We start from the raw sequence: 26,422 nt of genomic DNA, 5'->3' as shown, positions 1-26,422 counted from the left end.
ACTGAAGTGTTAAATTATTGCCAAAAGCTTTTCTGGAAGAAATTGTTTAGAAAGAGAAATTTTAAAGAGATTGGGAAATTGCCTGGTGATCAGAAAGGAGACTGTTTCAGTGGTTGTGTGAAAGAACAAAATTGGATCTTCAAATGTGCAATTTTCTGAAAAGTTGTTATGAGTTGTTTCATAAAGCTTATCTCCCTCATGGCATATAAAATGTATGTTTAGCAGGTACCAAAAATCTGGTGGTAGTAAACAACCCCAAACATCAAAGTATGAAAGATTACATCTGTAGCCTGCTTTTTAACAAATTCATGCAAATAGGAGATCTGCAGAGTAGGGTTTTATGTAACAGCATAGTTACACTGTTTGTCATCATTGTCCTCTCATCAATATGTGTAGTAAAGGTTATTTTGTGTTTTGAAAGCTCTGGGCAGACAAATACAGTTAAATATAAACCTCTAAAGATCTGGTGTTGAAATAAGTCAGGCACTATTTATCACCGAAAGCATCCTAAGAGTTATACAGTTTTATGAGAGGTTGACGGAAACAGTTAAGGCTGGTTCATTAAAATAACCACCACATAGATGAAGCGGTATAAAGCCTTTACTTCATTAAATTGCCCTTTTTGGCTTCAATGCAATTAAACACTTTTAACCTTATAAAAACTGTTTCAGGAGGACATAAGTAACTCAATTTAAAAACAACTCCCTTTGCAAATAATCATCTGAAAAGAGACCAGTGACTTATGTCTGAACTTAGCAATAGATAAGTAAAGGAAAAAAATGTTGGTAAAGGTTGTCTCTTATTATTGAAATTAAATAGCTGATTTTTTTCTGCTACTTAATATTTTTTTGTTCTCTCCACATTTTCCAGCTTGATTATGTATTATTTTCTGTTGTCAGAAAAACATAAACAGAAGTATGTTATGTCTCTCTCACTGACCTTTAAAGGCACTGGTCTATTATTTACTATTCTGAAAATTTAAGATTAATATGATATAGCCTTCTCTTTTGAATATTTCATCAAACTGGGATTGTAACAGAATACAAGTGATTATGTATATTGGATTCAAATAGTTCCACACTTGTAAGTACCTATAGGGATATAATGGAGGAGAAAAAGAAGAGGGAATTAGTACCACATAGTGTAATGGTCAGGAAAGATCACAGTGGAAAAGATAATGCTTGAGTTAGTTTTATAAATTCAGATCTAAATTTCTAGTTCACTCAGAGAAACTGACAGTAAAATTTACTATGGGCCCTGAACACAAAATAAAATGTAAGTCATAGGGATCTTGGTCCTATACTCCAAAAGACATTTATATATGTTAGCTCTTTCTTTGTCAATGTACATCAGTTGCCCTAGTACTTTACATTTTCATCTCTCTTTTCATTAATAAAATAAAACAGTGATATTTACCTAGAACATAATATACGGCTACTGAATGTAAAGAGACTGTGAAAAGGAAGTAACCGTTGTCAGGAAAACAGTATTTTCCTTGAGAAGTACAACAGACACGTAGAAATATCTGAGTTCTTGGAGAACCTTGCATTATCAAGAAAATAGATTCAAAATTACAAACAAAATTATCCAACAAGCAAGTTGGATTATACATTTACACATAATGAGTCATAATGCACAGAGCTAAAACTGTAAATCTAGTATAGAGGCTTCTTGTCAGGTCTCTGCAAAGAGGAATATAAACATTATATAAACATTATAATGTGAGGAGTGTTAATATATTTACCTTATTGAAAATGGATCAGCTTTGCAAAGCATTCCACCCCCTCCCTATGCTCTCCTTTCCCCTTCTCTCTCCCTGCCTTCCTTCTCTTACATTCTTACTTTCATCTGTCTTTCCTTCTTTTCTACCTCTTTGTCTCCCTTTCTTCCTTCCGTATTTTCTCCTTTCTTCTCTTTCACTTTCACCAAACTTTATTGAGTCCTTTCTAGGTGTTCTGCACTGAAGTAGGATTTAAGCATGGTTTCCAAGAATTCCCCAGGTAATTTTGATGTGTTCTCATTTTTAACCATTACCTAGGCCGCATGGCTGCAATTTAAGCACAGATCATTGTAATATTTTGCACTTCATATTTGGAACTTTTGATTTACCTCTCCACTCATTTAACACTGTTTTAAAACAAAACAAAACAACTTTTTTCTTATCTGAACATTGAAAATGCATGTGTAGGTCACAATTTACATTTTATTGTAATCCATAAGGTTTTCAAGAAGTTATTGATCTTAAAACTGGAAACTCCTCATAACTGGTGTTTAATAATCATAGTATATTATTCATGTGAACCTCATTAATAGCTTTTTCTTACAGGAATGGTTAATAAATATGTCAATGATAAAAAAAATTTTCTCTCATATATTTTCCCTTTCAATAATATGTGTATTAATATCTATTAAAATATCCATATAAGTTAGTTAATATTTTTCTACCAAAAATATATGTAGAATTATTTGAGGAGCAAGGTCTGTTTCCAGTGAAACATGAAACCTGCATTTATGCATTCAGGAAGGATTTATTGATCATCTTCTATATGCTAGAGACTAAATGCTGGAGATCAGGAACTAATGCAATTCACTCTGACTCAAGATCTCCCATTCTAGTGGGATACTGACAGGAACAAGAAAGAAATATAGCTGTAAGTACAATTTCAATATAATGGGACCCATAATGTGTACAATGTGCAATGGGTCATTGATATGGTTTGGATTTGTGTCCCTGCCCAAATCTCATATCAAATTGTAATTCCCAATGTTGGAGGAGGGGCCTGGTGGGAGGTGATTGAATCGGGAGGTGATTGAATCATGAGGTGAATTTCCCCCTTGCTGTTCTTGTGACTGTGAGTGAGTTCTCACGAGATATGGTTGTTTAAAAGCATGTAGCACCTCCCTCTTCACTCTCTTCCTTCTGTGCCAGCCATGTAAGATGCGCCTGCTTTCCCTCTGCCTTCTACTGTAATTGTAAGTTCTCTGAGGCCTCCCCAGCCATGCTTCCTGTACAGCCTGAAGAACTGTGAGTTAATTAAACCTCTTTTCTTTATAAATTACCCAGTCTCAGGTAGTTCTTTATAGCAATGCGGAACAGACTAATACAGTCATAAACTGTTAGTGATTAATTCCATTTGGGTGGGATAGAGGAGGCTTCAGAGGGATGGTGGATTCCATGGCTTCAATAAATTTCCCAAGAAAATCAGGAAGGAAAGGCCATTTCAACACTGGTGACAGCATGTGAAAACTCATTTTTGAAGTGTGAAAAATCCCATGTTATTTAAGAGATCTGAGTAGCTTGCAGTGGGGGCAGTGAAAAATGCATGATAGGGCGAAGGAAGAGAGGAAATAGAGTTGGAAAGGTAGCAGGAAAAAAAAGGTAGCAGAAACATGTAGCTCTCCAAAGAGAAGATTAAACATTGCTACCACTATGTCTTTACAGAGTCTCAGGAAGAAACTGATGATACCAAACCAGTTTGTTATTTAGAGGAATATCATTCAGAAAAGATGCAATAAATATTAGGGAGTGGGAAAGGAGTGAGAATGCTAGCTGAGAGAGTACTTAGGCGGCCATTTCAATGTAAGCATAAGAAATAACAGAAAGACTGGGGAAGAATAAGACATTGGCTAGGCACATCACACAGGATTTTGTGAATAATTAGATGCAAAGACAAGAGAGAAAAACAAGACAAAAGCGACCTCTATATTTCACAAAATACAATACAAGTTAAATGTCCCTTATTTGAAATGCTTGGGGACAGAAGTGCTTTGGATTTCACAATATTTGCATTATACTTACTGATTGAGCATTTCTAATCCAAAAATCCAAAATCCAAAATGCTCCAATGATCATTTCCTTTGAGCGTCATGTTGGTATTCAAAATGTTTTGGATTTTGGAGCATTTCAGATGTAGATTTTCAAATTAGGAAAACTCAACCTATATTACAGAAAGTGTTTAAGAATTGTCTAGGCCAGTGCTTCTTAAACATTAAGGTGCAAATGAATCACTTGAGAATCTTGTGAAAATGTAGATTTTGCTTCAGAAGTTGGGAATAGAGTGCTCGGTTGAACAGCACATATACTAAAATGGAAATGATACAGGGAAGGTTAGTGTGGCCCCTGCCCAAGAAATTGGGAATACAGTCTGAGATTCTGCATTTTTAACAAGCTCCCAGATGATGCAGAAGGAGCTGGTAAACAAAACACTCTTTGAGTAGAAGGAGCCATGGAAGCCAGCTCAGAGACCGTGGAATTAAGTGAAGTGCTGATGTGTGTAGACAATAAGGAGGCACAACCAAAGTGGGGTTGGGGGAAAGGACAGCTATGTAAGAGAAGTGAGAGTGAGGAGTGCCCAGAGGCACACACATGCTTCTTATCAAGAAAGGGGGTCCAGAGTTCTTGTCATCCAGAGCTAGTTGTTAACAGAAAACATTTAAAAGTAATCCACTTTAAATAGGTACCAACATTTCTTAGAAGTAAATAAAAGCTGTAGTTAAAAATTTATCTTGAACTAAAAAAATAAAAATAATCTTATCCTTATCATGAGGATATATTTGCAACTGCATGTTAACTCAGCATGAATAACAAAGTCTTAATTCATATATGTGTGTGTTTATGCAATTATTTTGACAATCTCATTATTTAGTTTCATTCCACAATCATAAAGAAATTTGTTTTTGCAAAACTCTTCAAGGAATTCCATAATTTTTTCAGAGCCTCTCTTATTCTTTTGATATCCATATCATTGTCTTTTGAAGAGTCCGTCCCATAAATTTTCTCTTCAATCATTAAAGGATGTGTATCTTCCAGCTACTCTTTAGTAATCCCTTTGTATTTGGTCAGACCAGTTCTCTCATAACACTTCCATCAACTTCATGAACTCATGTATGTGTTTTTACATGATATTAACTTCCATCATATTTATAATAAATAGCATTAGGTAGTCATAATATCCAAAAATCAGTGGCTCAAGAAGGATTCCACTGTTAGGCAATAAGGGATACTTTAGTGGGATTGAGAGGTAATTCATTAAATAAGTGGCCGTATAATTAGTGAATATTTCTGATGGCTTGGATAACACATACTTTGATAACTTTAACTCAGGGTTGTCTAGAGGCTTAAACATAATAGCCAGTCACCCATATGCTCTGACTTTTTGATATAGGTAGAAAAGAAAAAGAAGGATCATGCTTTCACATAATTCACTCATTTTAGGGAAGGATTCTACTAACTACATGCAGAAGAGTTAATGCATTGTGTTCTCAGCAGCTACAGAAATCTGAAATGAAATAGTTTGATTTGATTGTACTTCCTTTTTTTTTGTTTTTTTTTTTGAGACACATTCTTGCTCTGTTGCCCAGGTTGGTGTGCAGTGGTGCGATCTCGGCTCACTGCAACCTCTGCTTCCCGGGTTCAAGCGATTCTCCTGCCTTGGCCACCTGAGTAGCTGGGACTACAGGCGCCCACCACCGCACCTGGACAATTTTTGTATTTTTAGTAGAGACAGGGTTTCACAATATTAGCAAGGCTGGTATGGAACTCCTGACCTCAAGTGATTTGGCCACCCTGGCCTCCCAAAGTGCTGGGATTACAGGCGTGAGCCACTGTGCCCAGAGATTTGATTATACTTTTGTCTGTCAGAAAGATGATCAGAAGATAACTGCATTACTGGCTGCTGCCTAGACATTACCAGTGTTTATAGTATCTATGTTACTACTGTCTCAGTGAGGCCTGAGTATTCAGGAAACACCATAGAAGGTTCAGGGAAAAGGGAAAGCCTGAACAGTTGCTGATTGGCAGCTGAACAAAGATAAAGCTATTCCCATATGACAGTGGATAGGAAGGTCATGATAACGGAATTCTAGTCTTACTGTCCATGTGAAGTTAGCAGCATGGCATGTCTTAGTTTCTTTTGAAGCTTCAACATTCTCTGACTCTATGCATAGTGTTAAGAGCATGGGCTTTGAAGTCATGTAGACCTGGGTTGGAATGCCAGGTTTGTCACTTACTGTGTGATCCTGTGTAAATTAATTATTTTTCTGAACTTCATTTTACTAATTTTCAAATTAGAGATTATAATATCTACTGATGAAGCCCACCTGACAAGGTACACCAAAGACATACTTATAGTTCAACGAAGTTAGGTTTATTAATTTGTTGTATGAAGGGAGATTGCACAGCAGAAGCATGGAGCCTCCTATCAGAAAAAGGAAGAAACAGGGTTAAAAATAGGATTGGGGGAAAATGGTGTTTAGGCATACTTAAATAAAGAAGAATCTTGATAGTGCTAAAAATAAGCAAGGCTCAAAGTAAAGAGATTAACATCAGGCCAGAGTTAAGAAGTGGACTCTGGATTCTGTTTCTTTGGAAACTCCAAAGTTAAGATACATGTTGAATATTGTATCTGAAAAACCGTTATCTGAAATTTTGCACCTGGGTTGAAAATTGAGGCTGTTTCTTGGTGTCAGTGACTCAAATCTTCCAGACAAGTGTAGGTTGTTCCATTTTTACTGATCTGATTTCAAACGGCAAAGTTTCTAATAGTCTATGATTTTAGAGAACAAAGTGTCTCAGTGTTACATCCTTTGGTAAAGTAGCAAAAGCAGTATTGAGAGGCTGACCTCATAGGCTTGTACAAATAAAATGAAGCAATGTACATGAAGTACTGAGCACAGTGCTTATCTTATAAGCAATTGTTACTCTTACTATTGTTGTTTAGCTGTACTTTCACAAATAAATGTCCCATAATAAGACAGGATGCTGACTTAAAATAACTAAACTTTAGTTACTGAAAAGCACAATTCTGAAAACTTAACTAGCCAATAAAGGGAGAAATTCATTCTCATGACCTTAGATACCCAATTCTTTCAAGAGGAGTCTAGATGCAGCACAATCACCTGTTGCCTTTGATAATACTGATTTCCTGATCCCACCTCACCAAAAATGTGATTCAATAAACAGGCTTACAAGGAAATATGTATTTGCACTCTTCGAAAGCTCCTGATTTTGATATGCAACCAAATTTCAGAAACACTCATATAACCAAATGACCATGAGGAAGCATTGCAATACATATACTATTCCAAAATGATCAGAAGTAAAAGTTTAGAACATTAAAAATATGGCATGAATATGATCTTGTACAGATTTCACTCAGTGTTGTAATGCCCTTTGAAAATCCCTGATACATTGATTTTTCAAGTTGACTACCTTCAGTATTGGTAAAAATAAATCCTATGTAATTAGTTGCTTTGTTTGTTTGTTTGTTTTTTGTTTTTTATTTTTTTTTTGAGACGGAGTGTTGCTCTGTCAGCTCATTGTAACCTCCGCCTCCCAGGGTGAAGCAATTCTCATGCCTCAGCCTCCCAAGTAGCTGGGATTACAGGCATGAGCCATCACACTTGGTTACTTTTTGTATTTTTTAGTAGATACGGGGTTTCACCATGTTGGCCATGCTGGTCTCGAACTCCTGGACTCAAGTGATCCACCTGCCTTGGATCCGCCTGCCTTCTCTTCCCAAAGTGCTGGGATTATAGGCATAAGCCAGTGTGCCTGGCCAGTAGCTGCTTTTGATATTGGATATTTCCAATCATGAATAAGTCCTTGCTATACTCATACTCCATTCATTGTCTGAGTTCTGCTTTCTGCTGCACCAGCCAAGATTTACTTCTTTCTGCTACATAACAGCCCTTCAAATATCAAGCTACTTCAACTTGTATGTTTTAACAAAGAATATGGCCCAGAGTTTTGACCATTTCTCTTACGATATGCTTTCAGAGCTTCCCCCTTCCTGGTTATTCTCATCTGGACACATTCTTGCTGGTTAATCTTACTAGACTCAGTACAGAATGATATACTCTGAAACATTCTAGGTTTGTGTGATGAGCCTAGATCAGGAAAGTAAGGAGGTTTATTTGTAAAAATGTCAATATATTTTTCCTTATAGTATTAGGAAAATTATCACAATTTAAATATATTATTTTTTTCATGAAGAATTGTGGTTATATAACTGACACAAAGAAAACATTTTTATTCTAAGCCAACAAACGCTGTCTGCTAAAGTGAGGTTCCATTGCAGAGGACATGGTTATTTTTCAATTATGATAATATATATCTCAGTGATAAATCGAATTAAAATTTCCTCATCACTGCACATAATGATTTAAGATATATTCTTAAATCTCATTAAAGATTTACTATCCCTAATTGCTATTGGCTCCCAGACAATTGTCTCATAGGATGGATCTCTGAGCAACTTGATGCTTCAGAAATGGGCTGAGACGCCTTGGGGAAAACAGCTTAGAGGGCGCCAGTGCCTCTTCTCTTCTGCTTCAGGGCTGTGAACTTTAGTTTCAAATTTAGCCCACTCTCCCTTCTCCTAACTCTCCTAACAACTTCAGGTGTTACTGAATTAGCTCATATGCAATTGGTTAATTGGGGAGTGATGTCAGTATAATGTGAATTTGTTCTGGTTCATATGCTTTTTTTTTCCAAAATCTTTAATATTTTATACGAAAAATAACAAGCAAAGTGTATTGTCATAGCTGAAAGCAGCAAGCTGCAGTTACGTGGTCCTTTACACAATGATAATTTGCCTACGGTTATTTTCTTGACTTGATTTGGACATGTGTTGCCTGTGTTACTCCCTAATTGTGCCTTTTCTCTTGTCTCTGTAGCTCAGCTACCTCAATCTGTCCTTACATCCATTTTTGTCAAGTAATCTTCAACTTGAAAGTTAAGACCCTAAACAGTATTTACTGAAGTATTTTTATTTATTAGCAATATAAAATGTTTTTTTTTTTAGCTGTGTTAGTATGTAACACAGTTACTGTTTTTTTTAAATTCTCTAACAAAATTGTATAGGTTTGAGGGGTATGCCATAACCCTTCTTGTTTATAATGCATGATTTTGGAAAGCATGAGGTTTTCTCGAGGAATGTGTACTTTGCATTTTATTAGCACCATGATCAGGAGTCTCCCAACCAGAACAGACCAAGAGAAAGTGTGGTTGAGGGGGTTTTGTGAGGCTGGGGTCCTCTGAACTTCACTCATCTCAATGGCTGTAAATCCTTTACCTCAAACATTTGTGGTCAACTTCAATACCAGTGCCAATATGTCTCACTGAATGTGAAAAGTTAATGGCTGAAAAGATATTTTTATCTCCCTGTTCAAGGCTTTTAAGACAGGCCACACTACCACAAACAGGCCCATAATAACAGTTTCTCAGGATTCTCCCATTTCTGCCCTCATCTTAATGACTTCTTAGCCCATTCCATTTGGTTTTATCTGTTAGGTTGGTGCAAAAGTAATTTGCTTTAGCTTAACTCCTTGGCTTCAATTTCTTGGCTCAGACCTTCAAAGCTGATTAGTATTTCTGTCTCCTCCTTATGTAGAATTCACTTTGGTTTCCCTCAGCCATTTGTACCATGGACTTTCTGTGTGGTTTCTTGCTTATTCTGTCTTCCCTGCTCCAGTTTTAAGCATTATGGAGCCCCCTGCACCAGGCTGATTTATCAGCAGTGCTCCTAATTGGAACAGACCTGGCCAATCCTTAAAATGAAGTTGATTTAGTAAGATTGTCATGAGAGAATATAATGGCATTTTTGATCCTTCAGGCTTACTTTCAAAGTCAGTCTACCTTCCAATAAGGCTATGCCTTTTCAATCTTTATACCTGCAAAAGCAATCTAGCTATTAGCACAAGCCCAGAGTAGAATTCAATCTACACTGCAGACCCCTAAGCATTTACTTCTTCTTTTATAATGTTTTTAAATGCTGTTTCATATTCTGGTAGCTTCTCCAAGTATGTGATATTACTCCACATGTGGGAGGATATTGGAATAGAAAGTAAAGACACATTGATTCCTTCAAATCAGCAGCAGGTCATTCAGCAGTGCTTTGTGCCAATGTACCAAATAACCACTTCTTACGCTACAATCATTAGTATCTATCCTAGCATATCCAATAGCCCCAGAAAGTCACAGCCTGGACAAGTCCTGGGAGACACTGGCTGTAGTGCTATCATTCAAAGTCTGGTAATGCCCACATTGGCTCAGAGTTAGCAAATTCAAGGACTATGAGGTCAAAATTATGTAACCATAAAATTATATAACATTTAACTCTACTAGATTCGCTTTAAAAAGGAAAATAAAGAATTTGTATTAACATCTTAATGAATTTACACAGCATAGCTATTTGGTTGAGTGTTTATTTGGTCAGAATCCTTCTTAAAGAGAAAGTTAGGCCAGTGATTTTCATTATATGCAACAAAGCTGTTTGCCTTTCCAAATGCATACAGAAGAGAAAACAGCAATCATATTTCATCAGCTGAAGGAATATATCAATATGTAGAGCACTAATGACCATTCATTTGTATATTTAAAATACAGCCAGCTGAAATAAAATGTCTCGAATTTCCAGAAAGTTGTTTTCTTCAGCCAAATGTTTTTAAGGAAACACTATGTTTGGTAATATAAATAAATATGATATAATTATTTCTACATTAAAATGTAATTGCTCTATTGGAATTAAAAGAACACTACTTTTTTATTTTAGTTGAATCATTTTGAATAAAATGTATTTTTGAGTTGGTATTAAATCAAATAAAACTGCTTTAAATATATCCATTCTATTTTAGTTTTACCAAAATAAAATATCTTTAATATTATTGTTCAAACACTGCAATTTATGTGTTGAATCAATAGATGATAAAATTCTAAAAATACATAATGCCACGTCTTTTTTAGCTTCAGTGATTAGCACCTTAATTTAAATGCTTGCTTCATAAAAGCATAAGTAATTTGTTAAATGTCAAGGTATATTAGGAATGTAATGTGCATTTTAAAATCCGGTTAATGTTAATTTAAAAAATAGCTATGAAAGAACATAGAAAATTAAAGAACATTTAATAGTACTTAATATAAATGCAGTAAATTACTTAAATAAGCATTCATCTGCTCATATTACTGTTTTTACATATGCATTCTACATAAAAATGTTTGCAATTTGGGTAATAATTTAAATGCAATATGTAACATCACTTATCCTTTATTCTAATATTTGCAGGTTTTTAAAATATAAATAGTAAGTATGACTTGGTAATGGAATGTAACATCTCTAATTTCAAGTTTTATGTGTGTATGATTTAAAATATTTATTGGTTTTACTACATGTTGTGCCTGAGAGAAGAGCAGAAATATTATATTTTAATGGAGTCAGAGGATACAGCCATTATTTAAACCCCAAACACTTGGCTCATTGCTGACATGGACAATAGTGACTTACTGGTCTGCACCTTTATGGTGCAGTCAATGGGGACAGCATTATGATACTACATTTAAACAGCACATGACTTTACAACCTCTTACGATCAGTTATATTGCCTATACATTAAACAGGCTTTGGTGGTCAATTTGCATTGCTATACTTATTTTAATGATGAGTAATTGGTGTGGCCAAGGAAGGCTAAAAACATGACCACTGTTGCACAGCAATGTAACAGGAAAAGTTGAACCTCTGATTTACTTATCAAATCTGGAGATAATCTTTACTAGTAATTCTATCCTTTGTGATCTTCTAAGACTAAAGCATTTTGCTATAAGAACCTCATCACTAACGTAAATATTATAGACTGCGTTTTCAATATTACAATGGTGTCATGTTCTTAGTATCTTAATTGTTCTTAATGTTCTTAATATGGAGAACTCAAGGATTGTTACGTTCCTTGTCCACCACACAATGTTTATAAAGTCAATCTAGACTAGAATACTATTCCAAAGTCAATCTAGACTGGAATACTACACCCAAACCTGTTGTTTCCATATTAGACAGTTTTCTCTACTATTCCAAAGTCAATCTAGACTAGAATACTATACCCCAAACCAGTTGTTTCCATATTAGACAGTTTTCTGTTTTCTGAGGCAGGGTGAATTTCACAATTATTTATCCCATTAGGTCAGAATAACTCAGTGATGAAGACCTTGTACTCCACGATTAGCCATACCTAGATGTGAATTCTGCCTCTACTACCCAACAACTGTTTGATTTAAAGAAAGTTATTTAATTTACAAATATTTCATTTACCTATGTCTATAACAGGAACAAATAATAGTTTTTGCTTCAAAAAGTCAGCATGAGGGTTATGCTATGGTTTGGCTATGTCCCCATCCAAATCTCATCTTGAATTGTAATTCCCATAATCCCTGTGTGTCATGGGAAGGACCTGGTGTGAGGAAATTGAATCACGGGGCAGTTCCCCTATGATATTCTCCTAAAAGGAAGTTCTCACAAGATCTGATGATTTTATAAGGGGCTCCCAATTTGCCCAGCTCTCATTCTTCTCTCTCCTGACACCTTGTGAAGAAGAATGTGTTTGCTTCCCCTTCCACCATGACTGTAAGTTTCCTGAGGCCTCCCCAGCCCTGCAGAACTGTGAGTCAGTTAAATCTCTTTCCTTTATAAATAATCCAGTCTTGGGTATGTCTTATAGCAGTGTGAGAATGGGCTAATACAATAAATTGGTACCAATGAGAGTGGGGTGTTGCTGTAAAGATACTGAAAATGTGGAAGCAACTATGGAATTGGGTAACAGCCAGAAGTTGGAACAGTTGGAGGACTCAGAAGAAGATATGAACACGTAGAGAAGTTAGGAACTTTCCAGAGACTTGTTGAATGGCTTTGACCCAAATGCAGATAGTGATGTGAACAATGAAGTCCAGGCTGAGGTGGTCTCAGATGGAAATAAGGAACTTGTTAGATACTGGAGTAAAAGTCACTCTTGCTATGCAAAGAGACTGGTGGCATTTTGCCCCAGCCCTAGAGATCTGTGGAATTTTGAACTTGAGGAAGATAATTTATGGTAGAAAAAATTTCTAAGCAGCAAAGCATTGAAGAGGAAGCACAGCATACAAATTTGGAAAATTTGCAGACTGTCAATGTGATAAAAAAGAAAATCCCATTTTCTAGAGAGAAATTCAAGCCAGCTGCAGAAATTTACATAAGTAATGAGGAGCCAGATGTTAATCACCAAGACAATGAGGAAAATGTCTCCAAGGCATGTTATGGTGGCTCTTCCCATCACAAGTCTGGAGGCCTAAGAGGGAATGGTTTCATGGGCTGGGCCCAGGCTCCCCCTTCTTTAGAGGGACATGGTTCCCTCTATCCCAGCTGCTTCAGCTCCAGCCGTGGCTAAAAGGGGCCAATGTGCAGCTCAGGCTGTTGCTTCAGAGGGTGCAAGCCCCAAGCCTTGGTGGTTTACATGTGGTATTGGGCCTGTGTGTGCACAGAAGTCAAGAACCGAGGTTTGGGAACCCCTACCTGGATTTCAGAGGATGTATGGAAACATCTGGATATCCAGGCAGAAGTTTGCTGCAGGGGCAGAACCCTCATGGGGAAACACTGCTAGGACAGTGTGGAAGGAAAATGTGGGGTCAGAGCCCCACACAGAGTTCCCACTGGAGCACTACCTGTTGGACCTGTGAGAAGATGGTCACCATCCTCCAGACCCCAGAATGGTAGATCCACCAATAGCTTTTACCATGCACCTGGAAAAACTGCAGACACTCAATGTCAGCCCATGAAAACAGCCTGAAGTGGGGCTGAACCCTGCAAAGCCACAAGAGCAGAGCTATCCAAGGCTCTGGGAGCCCACCTCTTACATTAGTGTCCCCTGGATGTGAAACATGCAGTCAAAGGTGATCATTTTGGAACTTTCAGGTTTAATGACTGCCTTTTTGGCCAATTTCTCCCTTTTGGAATGGTAGTATTTATCCAATGCCTGTACCCCCATTTTATCTAGGACGTAACTAATATGCTTTTGATTTTACAGGCTCATAGGTGGAAAGGACTTGCCTTGTCTCAGATGAGACTTTAGACTTGGACTTTTGGGTTAATGTTGGAATGCGTTAAGATTTGGGGGAACCGTTGGGAAGGCATGATTGTGTTATGAAATGTGAGCACATGAGATTTGGGAGGGAGCAGGGGCAGAATGATATGTTTTGGCTGTGTCGCCACCCAAATCTCACCTTGAATTGTAATTTTCATAATCTCCACATGTCATGGGAGGGACCCAGTGGGAGGTAATTGAATCATGGGGGCAGTTTTCCCCATGCTATTCTCATTATAGTGAGTGAGTTCTCACGATATCTGATGGCTTTGTAATCATCTGGTGTTTTCTCTCTCTTGCTGCCATGTGAAGAAGGACATGTTTGCTTCCCCTTGTGCCATGACTGTAAGTTTCCTGAGGCCTCCCCAGCCTTGCAGAAGTGTGAGTCAGTTAAACTTCTTTTCTTTCTAAATTACCCAGTCTCGAACAGTTCTTTATGGCAGCATGAGAACAGACTAATACAGGTAATTATGAAATAATTGACCAGCTAAAATGCTTAGTGTAATGCCAGAAATATATTAATGCACTATTCAAAAATATTAGCTGTTAACAATATTAACATTCCCATCATATTTATTTGTTAAATAGTCCCAATAGATAGCATGTAGTTGATGGAAAATTGTGAACATTTACTCGGTAATTACAAAATAATTGCTTCACCTTCCCCCTATAATGTGGATGTATCTCTTTGTAGCTGAAAAAAAAATCTCTGAGACATCAGTAGCTCAAGGGATGTTGTTCATTACCTTAAAATTTTTCCATAATTCATCAACAACATCATGCTCACCTTTCTCCTTCACAATGTTCCCAGACAGTTTTAGCTACAGTACATGGCAATGACTTCTTGGTGTCATATTTTTCCCCACAGCTATCACTGGGACTAGTGGATATAAAAGTATCCACCTTGAATTAGCTAAAGACAACACAGTTGCCTTGCAGTACCAGTATTTGAGATTCCTAACTTTTCATAACACCTTTGCAATCTTTGTCTAGCTTTCCAACTGCTTGTTCTACTTCTTCCTCACACATCCCAATTGCTACGTTTCTAATGCCTCTGTCCCCTTAGATATTACAGACTGTTAACGGCCTACTAACACATCAAAATTAAACTCAAAATTCATTTCCTCTCAGAAGGTTTCTCCAACTCCTGGCCTCAAGCAAACTTAGGAGATAATGGGGGACTTTTTTTTCTCACAGTGGCTTCCTGTGGGGGTGTAGGCAGAAAGGTCAGAATTATAATACCTAGAGAGCTTTTTTTAAATAACCATATGCTGAGGGCTTTTCTTCCCTACATGCTATGGGAATGAGTGCAAGAATGTATAATATAAAAATTTTCCAAGGTACCTTTAATAAAGCATGCAGTACTTCCTTTTCCTATGACACTATACAGAAACATTGATTCTTGACTTCATAACTTTTTTAAAAAAAAAAGAAAAAATAAAAGATCCTGTATTTCTAATTCTAGTAAGAAATTTAGACAGAACAGAGTAATATGTTGACTTTATAACTCTTATACATACTCAGTCACTGTGCAGTTACCTTATTTTTTAGTAGTTTCATTTTATATTTATCACCCTTACCAAACTCCTTGACAGCAGGAATTTTATTTTTTTAATCCCAAGAAAATATAATGCTAAATACTTGATAAAAATCAGTAAGTGTACTTTTGTGCTGACACATGAATGAATATATTTTAAGACCATTTTACTTACTGTCACTTAACTATAAATCTCAAGTAGAATAAGAAAATGTGTGTCGAAAAAAAGTTTTTTTAGATCCCAACAGAGAAAACACAGTCTAAACATTAAAGTTCGAATATTTTGTTTTATAAGAAAACCCCCAGGTCATCATTCACTTTTACTGTAAACAAAATTATAATAAGGTTAGTTTTACTTTACTAGTTAATTTACCGTGTAAAAATATTGAGTGGTTTGGCTGACATCTTCTGCAGAAAGATGCATCATCAGCAGTAAGAATTGATAGCTTGACAGGCTATCAATAGACACAAACCCTAAAATAGACAGAAATCCTAAAACAGTTGAGAACTTTCATGTGTTTTAACAATAAACATCTCCATAGATAAGTCACTCAGGCACAACAAAACCAAAGCCAAACCAAACCAAACAAATCATATTTATAATCTAAATCATATCAAAAAAGTTATTTTTTTGATATTTGACACAAGTAATATAAATATGATTTATAATACTATTAAATACTTTGAAAATAGAATGCACATAAATGTGCATTGATATACTTTGAATATACACTGAAACTAGAATTTACATTAAAATTATTTAAAACATATGTATTTTAGCTACTTATGTGCTAGAACTTAAGTACCACAGAGAGAAGTGGTCACATTATGAGTGCATAATATGATGAATGTTGTCATAGAAAAATGAATTATTACTGTGTGATCACAAAGTCAGCTACTCACTTTGAGTTAAAGATTTATGAAATACGTTAGAGAGATGATAATTGAGTTGAGCATTAAAGAATGGGTGGCAGTTTTGCAGGAGTGAAAGCAGAAGCTCAGAGAAACTGGTGTGTTTGAGAGGAAGGTAAGAAGGTTCATGTCCTTGAAGCATAGGAAGGTGAAGATTATAGATAAGTTCAGAGATGTTGAAAAGAGATGGAAAGCCTCATAGGCTATATGTGCATCAACATATTGGCAACAGGGAGTTAGCAAAGGTGTTTATCAAGGCAGTGGCATGAGCAAATCTATTTGTTTCTTTGATTTAGTCAGAAAACCCAAGTGGTTGAGTGGAGAATAGATCTGGTAGAGTTAGGTGGCTATGGCAAGAGTTCAGAAAATTTATTTTTAAAGGTCTGAAAAAGGCTAAAGATTAATGATATATTAAAAAGGTATTTGGGATTGATTGGATAGGAGAAAATTAAGAGATGAGTGGAAGCTTTAATACATATATGTCTGATTGAAATAAGTGCTATACTTTTCCTTAGAGGGGATTTGTTTTTAAAATAAAAATTATAGCTTACTTTTCAACTTTTAAAAACAGTGTCTGTAAAAACTGTTTATCTAGCTTCCCTGGAAAGATCTCAATTGTTCTGGTTCAATCTCATTTCCTCAGAAGTCAGACTTTCCAAGTTAAATGATGATGAATGATAATTATTCTGTAATGAAACCTCAACTTGGCATCAACGAACAAGACAACATGAAATGGGGACTAAAATTTTGCATCTAATTACTATATTTTAGTAATGAAGATGAACATTTTAGTACTTTTTAGATTTCAGAAGGCTTGTTCTATCATTTTTGCTTCTGTAGAAACTCTATTGAAGATTGTCTAACACTCTATATCGTAATGGGTACAATGCAAAAAATAAGTTAGTTTTAGGAAAAAAGGTATTAAATTTTAAAATCTTTAAAAACAAATCAACCTAATTTTAATTACATGATTGTAGGACATTTAAAAGCTGACATCAGCTGAAAATTTATGTTTCAGTGAATACTTAAAATTTCGAGAATATACAACTTACATTTTCACAAACTAAGTGAATTGCTAAAATAAGATGAAGTCTATCAAAATGTCACCATAAAACACAGCTACCTTAATATGAATAAACATGAAGAAGAGTTGAATGGCTTCATAGAATGTGATAATAAAAATATGAGCATGAGAAGAGTGCCGTGTCCCTTTACATTGCCTCCAAGCTTCCCTTTTGTTGCTCTTCCTTCTGCATATGTATATTCATTTATAAGAGCATAAGCAGAAAAGAAGAGCCTCAAGAAAATCCCAAAAATGATTTAACATTGTATTCTTGCTGTTTTATATATCACAATTTATTTTGTATGGGGGAAATTGTCTTCAATATATGAAATTCAGGCTCATAAAATGATAGGCTAATAAAATGCAAGCTTTTATATTAAAAATAGAAAAACATCCATAGGCATGGGCAAGGACTTCATGTCTAAAACACCAAAAGCAATGGCAACAAAAGCCAAAATTGACAAATGGGATCTAATTAAACTAAAGAGCTTCTGCACAGCAAAAGAAACTACCATCAGAGTGAACAGGCAACCTACAGAATGGGAGAAAATTTTCGCAACCTACTCATCTGACAAAGGGCTAATATCCAGAATCTACAATGAACTCCAACAAATTTACAAGAAAAAAACAAACAACCCCATCAAAAAGTGGGCGAAGGACATGAACAGACACTTCTCAAAAGAAGACATTTATGCAGCCAAAAGACACATGAAAAAATGCTCACCATCACTGGCCATCAGAGAAATGCAAATCAAAACCACAATGAGATACCATCTCACACCAGTTAGAATGGCGATCATTAAAAAGTCAGGAAACAACAGGTGCTGGAGAGGATGTGGAGAAATAGGAACACTTTTACACTGTTGGTGGGACTGTAAACTAGTTCAACCATTGTGGAAGTCAGTGTGGCGATTCCTCAGGGATCTAGAACTAGAAATTCCATTCGACCCAGCCATCCCATTACTGGGTATATACCCAAAGGACTATAAATCATGCTGCTATAAAGACACATGCACACGTATGTTTATTGCGGCATTATTCACAATAGCAAAGACTTGGAACCAACCCAAATGTCCAACAATGATAGACTGGATTAAGAAAATGTGGCACATCTACACCATGGAATACTATGCAGCCATAAGAAATGATGAGTTCATGTCCTTTGTAGGGACATGGATGAAATTGGAAATCATCATTCTCAGTAAACTATCGCAGGAACAAAAAACCAAACACCGCATATTCTCACTCATAGGTGGGAATTGAACAATGAGAACACATGGACACAGGAAGGGGAACATCACACTTCAGGGACTGTTGTGGGTTGGGGGGAGGGGGGAGGGATAACATTGGGAGATATACCTAATGCTAGATGACGAGTTGGTGGGTGCAGTGCACCAGCATGGCACATGTATACATATGTAACTTACTGCACATTGGGCACATGTACCATAAAACCTAAAGTATAATAATAATAATAATAATAATAATAATAATTACAATAAAAGAAAAAATAAATAAATAAATAAATAAATAAATAAATAAATAAATAAAAAGAAGAAGAAAGAAAGAAAAAAAAAAAAAAAAAAAAAAAAAAAAAAAAGAAAAACTATGAAACTTCTTCAGAGGATGCCACAGAGTCTCAGTGGACTGCGGCATCACCCTTTTGTCAAGAGCTAATGAGAATCCATTTTTTTGCTTAAAACACAGGAAACATGGATTGATTTTATTAAACACTACACTTTTTTCTTTCGATGTCCGTATGGCATTATTTATATGTGCTACTGACTACACAGTATAGTTTGAATGTTGAACTTCCAAATGTATTTATAGTTCTTCCTATTCTTGATCATACCACTGTCTTATATAAATGAGAAATTATTCCTTACAATAATAATTTTCTCTCAATTCAATGTTTCAGCTGCTTTGCTATATCTTAAATTATTTGATGCTGGGCTCTACATCATTTCACCTTCTGTTTGTAAAAGATTTTGATTGATATTGGTTTGATATTTTATATGTCTTACCGTTAATGAGCTGTTTTACTTTTTTGATGCAATACATTGGGTCTGGGTCTAAAATCATGTATTCCTATCTTTTATCATGGCTGGAATATTACTAATTCACTTAATATAAGTGGATTTATATAGAAGCCTAGATTTAGCTATGGATTGATTGAATGCCATTTTGGTAAATGTAATTCTGAATAGCAAATAACCAAATATATTTTATTCTATATTCAGTAAATTTTAATTTGAAGAAGAGTGATGCAAGGTTTGCTTGGTAAATGCATTTTCTGAATTTCATAAATATTCTGAATCAGTAGTCACTCCTTTATGAATTTGTAAGATGAATTTGTAAGAGGCCAAATAACACCCTAAAATAAAGTTTCTCTTAAATTACATTCTTATTGTAAAGAAAAATAGCATATAATTGATGAAAAAGCTCACAACATTCTTTCCTCCATCTCCTAAAATCTGGGATTATAAAAAGAGCAGCTGTACAACAAGCATTCAGGCTTTTTACTATTAGAAAGCCCATCTGTTTTTCTGTACTTTTGCCTAAATTTTTAATAATTATGTCTAGACATGTGACAAAAACACATAGAGATTAACTGTTTCTTCACTGATTACAACTTTAGAAATGAACCTCATGAAAATTCACACTACATAATTTAATTACTCTTATTTTAAATACAGAGAATGAAAACTCATTCATGAACGGAGTTTTACCACGTTGGCCAGTCTGGTCTCAAATGACCCTCCTATTTTTAACTTGGATACCTGCTATTCTGCTGAAAGACAATTTCTAGAGTGGTTTTAAATGGATTGATTTCCCCCAGTTCCACAGACTCTGAAGCCAGCGTCTAGCTTACTAAAAAAAGAGTTGTACATAATATTTAAGATGCTGAGTATTTCATAGGAAAGCTGAATGCTGCTGTAAAGTGCTTTTTAAGTCTTTTTTTTAAACCCCTTTCTAATGAATGAAACTAGGGGAATTTTAGGGGACAGAGATGGGATTTGTTGTATGATAAACTGTATGTAGTTTTTAGTCTTTCAGTATTGAGAAGCAGTGGTTGGGGCATTTTTAATATGGCTGGCTACTCTTGTTTTCCCTCATGATAATAAATTTGTCATAACTCAGTAACATGAACTTGCCCCTAGAGGCAGTTGTTAATAATTTTGAAATATTAAGGTCTTGCCAAGCTTCTGATGATTCAAACCTGTACTACTGATTATTAAGCAGGACAGACTGAGCTTTCTGTTGCAAATACTTTGGAGGGGAAAGTAATTTCTAAATATACAGAGAGGTAACTTGACTATATATGTTGCATCCTGTGCCTCCCTTCATATTAATATTTGACAAAGATTTTAATTCATGTAAAACTTCTAAAGCTGAATCAAAGCTCTTCTTGGGGAAATGGCAAGTCTTTAGGACAGGCGAGACCCTGTATGAGTAGTACCAAAGCATTACCGCATGGTAGAGAACACACTCGATTAAAAATGTTAAGCTATCTGAAAATTAAAATGTGCAAGTCTTCAGGATGGCACAAAACAAAGGTTAATACTTCTTGGGACACATTTCTTAGAGGGCTTGCTGAGTGTGTAAATATAATCGACTTTTGTTTGTGTTACATGACTTTGATGACTTCATTGAAAATCTGCACAATTCAGTTTCAGCTCTGGATTACTTCAGTTGACCTTTGTGAAGGTTTTTATCTGTGTAGAATGGGTGTTTGACTTGTTTTAGCCTATTAAGTTTTTATTTTCTTTCACTCTGTATTAAAAGTAAAATTTACTAAAAGAAAAGAGGTTTGTGTTCACATTAAATGGTTTTGGTTTGGCTTCTTTTAGTCAGGCTTTCTGAACATTGAGATATCCTGAACTTAGAGCTCTTCAATCCTAAGATCTTCATGAAAAGCCTCTCACTTGAACCCAAACCAGAGTACTCTTACTGCCTCTTTTCCAAATGTTCAGGAAAAGCATTGCCAGTTCAGTCTTTTCAGAATGAGGGAGAAACATTTGCCTGCCGTGTAATAACAAGACTCAGTGCTTATTTTTTAAACTGCATTTTAAAAATTGGATAGTATGACAATGAGTAAGCCACCTTTTATAGGCACCCTGTAGTTTTATGGTTCTTAATCTAAACATTTTATATTTCCTTCTTTTGGAAAAAACCTACATGCTACAAGCCACCATATGCACAGACTATACAGTGAGTTGAGTTGGCTCTCCCACAGTCTTTGAGGCGAATTACAAAAGTCCAGCCATTATCATCCTCCTGAGTTATTTTGAAGTGATTTTTTTTGTACATTTTGGCTGCAGTATTGGTGGTAGAATATACTATAATATGGATCATCTCTACTTCTGTATTTATTTATTTATTACTAGACCTCAACCACGGTCTTCTTTTTCCCCTTCCACCTCTCTTTGCCTGTAGGATGTACTGTATGTAGTCATGCACTTTGGATTAATATATTAGAAATCTACAGATCAGTTTTGTACTTTTTATACTGTTGGATACTTATAATCAAAACTTTTACTAGGGTATTGAATAAATCTAGTCTTATTAGAAAAGAAAAAAAGAAAATTTAGTCATGAAATACACACACACACACACACACACACACACACGACATTCATTTGATTTTAAGATACCATTGAGTATAAGATGCAACATTAAAATGAAGATTAATGGTGTTTTGGAAAACTACATAAGTATTGATTATATAACAATAAAATTTTCAGAAATGTCATATCCAAAAATTTATGTATGTCAAAATCAACAAAACAACACTACATTATTTCTACCCTTAATATAAGTGCATATATATACATAAAGATTAAAAGAATTCTGCCAGTTCTGATATTGTTATATAATCATATATAGAATATCCACATATATTGGATTAGGGTGACTAAAAATTACCAAGCAAATCTTTAACTAAGCCACCTTTCATGTCTATGTAAACCCAAGTCAGTATAGGTTGCCAATCCTGCAGCCAGGGCTGCCTATAAGATAGTATTGATCTGGATCCCTGAGAACTCCTGGAACCTGAAGAACTGCTTTTTCTGCCAGGACAACACTGATGTAAGCATGACAGGGCATGAGAAGGTAAAGTGAGAGATGGTTGCTATAAGTTTGACATCTGCTTTATTTTGGTGCAGAAGACCGCAATCTAGATAGACTCTTGGGCAGTACCAGATGACACTGCCCCAGATGTAATTGCCAGTAGTGAGCAAACCTATGAAGATTCGACCAACCTCAACAAGGCAGGGACAGCTGCCAAGGATGGTTAAGTCCAGGAAATCATCTGATGTTTTATGAAGTCCGGTCTCCTGAGAAGGAGCCTGATCACCTGTTTTACAGTAACAACAGTAAGGTTAAAGTAGACATGAAAAATAAAATTGTCTCCCATTTGACAATTTTATCTTTCATATCTACTTACCCCAAAGAATCTAGTCAGAATTCCTCTGGGCATAGTTCCTTAGTTTAAGGCTTTGGGTAGTGGTCTCTTTACCAAAGACCTTCTTGAGTGAAGATAGGAAGGAACTAAGACATGACCAATGAAGATCAAGTGAGCCTAAGGTTACTTCTATCAGCCAATCTTACTCTGCAAAACTGTCCCAGGTGGCTGTCATCTTTCCAGTGGAATAGAAGATGAAGGTAACCAGTATTACAGTTTTAAAAAAATCAATGTTTTTAGCTTGACTCCTGGAGGATCCTGGTTAAGATCAAACCTGAATATTTGTCTGCTTATATTTATGGTTATATATATATTATATATAATATATATACACACATATATACAATTTATATACTATATATACACACACACATATATATACACATATACAATTCAAAAATGTAGAAATTCAGATTTCTACTTCCAATTAAAATAATGTAGTCATAAAATATTTCAAGCCATTTCTTATTCCACTGTGGTATAAGAGCCCCAAGTGGTAGGAGGAGTACCTCCTATTGTATATTTCAGAATCCCTTCCTTCCTTACCAATGTGTGTCTGTGACGTACCCTTAATGTCCTTGATAATATCCAATTATGTCTTTCACTGCATCACCTTCCTAAAGCATGTTCTAGTTACTTGGCTTTTCCACCTGGGAACAATATCAATTTTATAATTATCTGCCTCTCCCTTTTTTTTTTGCCAGAATAATATGAAAAAGAAATGATGTGCAATTAACAATAATTATTATATCTACTTACATACATATAATTGCATTTTTGTATTCTCAAGAATGTATACTTTTAGAGTTACAGGTTACATGTGTAAAAGACAAACAGCTTCAGAGTTAAATACATCCATGACATTCATAATATTTAGATAAGAAACGTTAAGAGTAAAGGACAAGACAGCGGGTTCCATCTGGCCTTCCAAACGGATAAAAAACTTGCTATCTTTTTTTTTTTAATCCTGGTCTGTATTGATTCTCATCATCTTTTAAGCCACTATCACCAAGAGTCTTAAAAATAAGAAAGAAAGTTTAGGCTTATTTATCAACATTCGTTCACAGCACCATCAATGATCTAGAAGAATCTGCACTTTCCCTGACTTCTTAGATCATCTGTTTTCTAGCCCCTTCTATGGACTTTCTGGAGGCCTAGACCTCTCCCAATATCCTCTCTATTTTCCTGGTCCCCTTGGCATATCCCTCTTTACTTTTTTCTTTACTTAAATATAAGAATTTAAAGTAATACGAAAGTGAGGAACCTAAAACTGGATAATTTCGTGCCAGCAAAGGATGGTTTAATGTTTTCCCAAAGATATTGACTTTAAAAATGTCAAGATAACAGGAGAAGCAGCCTCTGTTAACCAAGAGGCAGCAGATAAGTTCCCAGGCACCCTTAAGAAAATTGTTGAGAATAAAGGACACCTTTCTGAGCCAGTTTTTAATACAGAGATAAGTGCCCTATTCTGAAAAAAAAAAAAAAAAAAAAAACAAAAAACAGACAAAAAATGCCACAAGGGACATTTATTAGTAAGGAAGAGAGGTGAGCACCAGGATTTAAGACAGAAAGTAATAGGCTAACTGTAATATTTTGTGCAAATGCAGTCAGTTTATAATCAGGACTGCCCTATTAAAGCCTTGAAAGGAAAAGATAAATACCAGCTGCCAGTCTTTTGGTTGTACAACAAGAAGGCCTGGACAATGAGAATCCATTTTCTGGAATAGTTCCATTGATGCTTTGTCCCTGAAGTCAGGAAGTACTTTGTTAGTAAGGGGTTGCCTTTTAAAGTTCTTTTGATATTGCACAATGCCCCTGGCCACCCAGAACCCCATGAGTTCAATACCAAAGACCTCGAAGTGTTCTACTTGCCCTGAAAAACACGTTTCTAATTCAGCCTGTAGATGAGCAGGTCATAAGAACCTATAAGGCTCATTACACATGTTACTCTATGGGAAGTATTTTCAATGCTATGAAAGAGAACCCCAATAGACAGAACACCAGGAAAGCCCATTGAAGATGTCATTGTTCTTATAGAAAAATCCATGAAAGCCACGAAAGCCATAAGATTTCTGTTGCACATGTCTTCACAGGATTTACAACAGAGCTAGCCAAGAAAATTATGCAAGAGATTGTGGATATGACAAAAAAAGGTGGTGAATAAAGGGTTTTCAGATATAGATTTTGTAGAAATTCAAGAGCTAATAGACACCACACCACAGGAATTAACAGAGGATGACTTTATGGAGATGGGAGCTTCTAAACCAGTGCCAGAAAACAGAAAGTTTCTGATCATTCAAGACTTCCTTTGCTTTTTATGACATAGGCCCTTCTATGATACAAGCACTGAAATAAAGCAAATGATGGAAAAAGGATTGGTACCATATGGAAATATTTTTAGATAAATGAAAAAGCAAAAGTCAGAAAGAAACTATGATGTATTTCCATAAAGGTACATGGAGAGTGCCTGACTCTCCTTTCTCTCCTTCCATCTCCTTCACCTCTTCTGCCTCTGTCATGGAGACAGCAAGAACAGCCCTTCTCTTCCTTCTCCTTCTCAGCCTAATCAATGTGAAGATAATGAGGATGAAGACTTTTATAATGATTCACTTTCACCTAATGGATAGTAAATACATTTTCTCTTTTCTATGATTTTCTTAATAACATTTTCTTTTCTCTAGCTTACTTTGTCATAAAAATACAGTATATGATACACATACCCACAAAATATGTGTCAATCAACTCTTTATGCTATTGGTACATCTTCCAGTCAACAACAGGCTAATGTGTCAATCAATGCTTTATGCTATTGGTACGTCTTCCAGTCAACAGCAGGCTATTAGTAGTTAAGTTTGGGGGAATCAAAAGTTATACATGGATTTTTGACTGCACAGGGCGTCAGCACCCCTAAGCCTCTCATTGTTCAAGGGTCCAGTGTACATCTATAGATATTAGTGACAAAGGAAGAAGTGTGTAAACACTCAATATCTTATAATAAGTGATCTAAAAGCTTCAGTTGAATTTTTGAATATTCAAGCTTGAGCTTAATTTGGAATATGGGCAAGAGGGAGTACATACAAAAACAAAGGTGTTTGTCCTTTAAAAAATTTTTGATTTTTTCCTTTTGAGTTCATGCAAAAATGAGAAGGTTGCGCCCTCTCCCCGCAAGCACCCGAGATTTGAAATGTGTAAGAAAAGAGAGGCGAAGGAGGAGAAAACATACATGGTATGGAAAAAAAAAAACATAATAGAAAAGTGGAAAGACTTAAGTTAACTAATACTTAATTTTAAGTTGTTCATTTTGTAGAAGTGTAGCACAACTTTTGCTCAGATATTATGCAATGATACATAAAAGTCTCGGGAAGGGAGGAGGCCGGCTGGTAGGTAGGTGGAGGGTGATAATTTTGTATGTACATAAAATAAAGTGGTGATGTTTCTCATATAGTTCAGTCACAAGGCAAAGGAAAAAAGTGAAATGAGACTGGAGGAGGAAGAATCAGCATCCAAGGCATAGCATGTTAGCTTGGGGGAACCAGCCCCTGGCTACTGCAGCCATTCCAGCTAG

At 35.7% G+C, this 26,422-nt stretch overlaps 1 protein-coding gene and 1 non-coding gene across 2 annotated transcripts in view; one reads left to right on the top strand and one right to left on the bottom strand.

Moving 5' to 3' along the window:
* OLFM3 (olfactomedin 3) overlaps positions 1 to 26,422 on the bottom strand; it is a 192,884-nt gene that overhangs the window by 54,498 nt on the left and 111,964 nt on the right. The window lies entirely within an intron of this gene.
* LOC112131131 (U6 spliceosomal RNA) lies at positions 4,059 to 4,165 on the top strand. The gene has a single exon (XR_002913277.2). It is a non-coding gene; the product is annotated as a U6 spliceosomal RNA (small nuclear RNA).

This window comes from Pongo abelii, chromosome 1, assembly GCF_028885655.2.
Source record: "Pongo abelii isolate AG06213 chromosome 1, NHGRI_mPonAbe1-v2.0_pri, whole genome shotgun sequence".
In the NCBI taxonomy this organism is placed as follows: domain Eukaryota; kingdom Metazoa; phylum Chordata; class Mammalia; order Primates; family Hominidae; genus Pongo; species Pongo abelii.
This window is presented reverse-complemented; position numbering and strand designations above follow the sequence as displayed.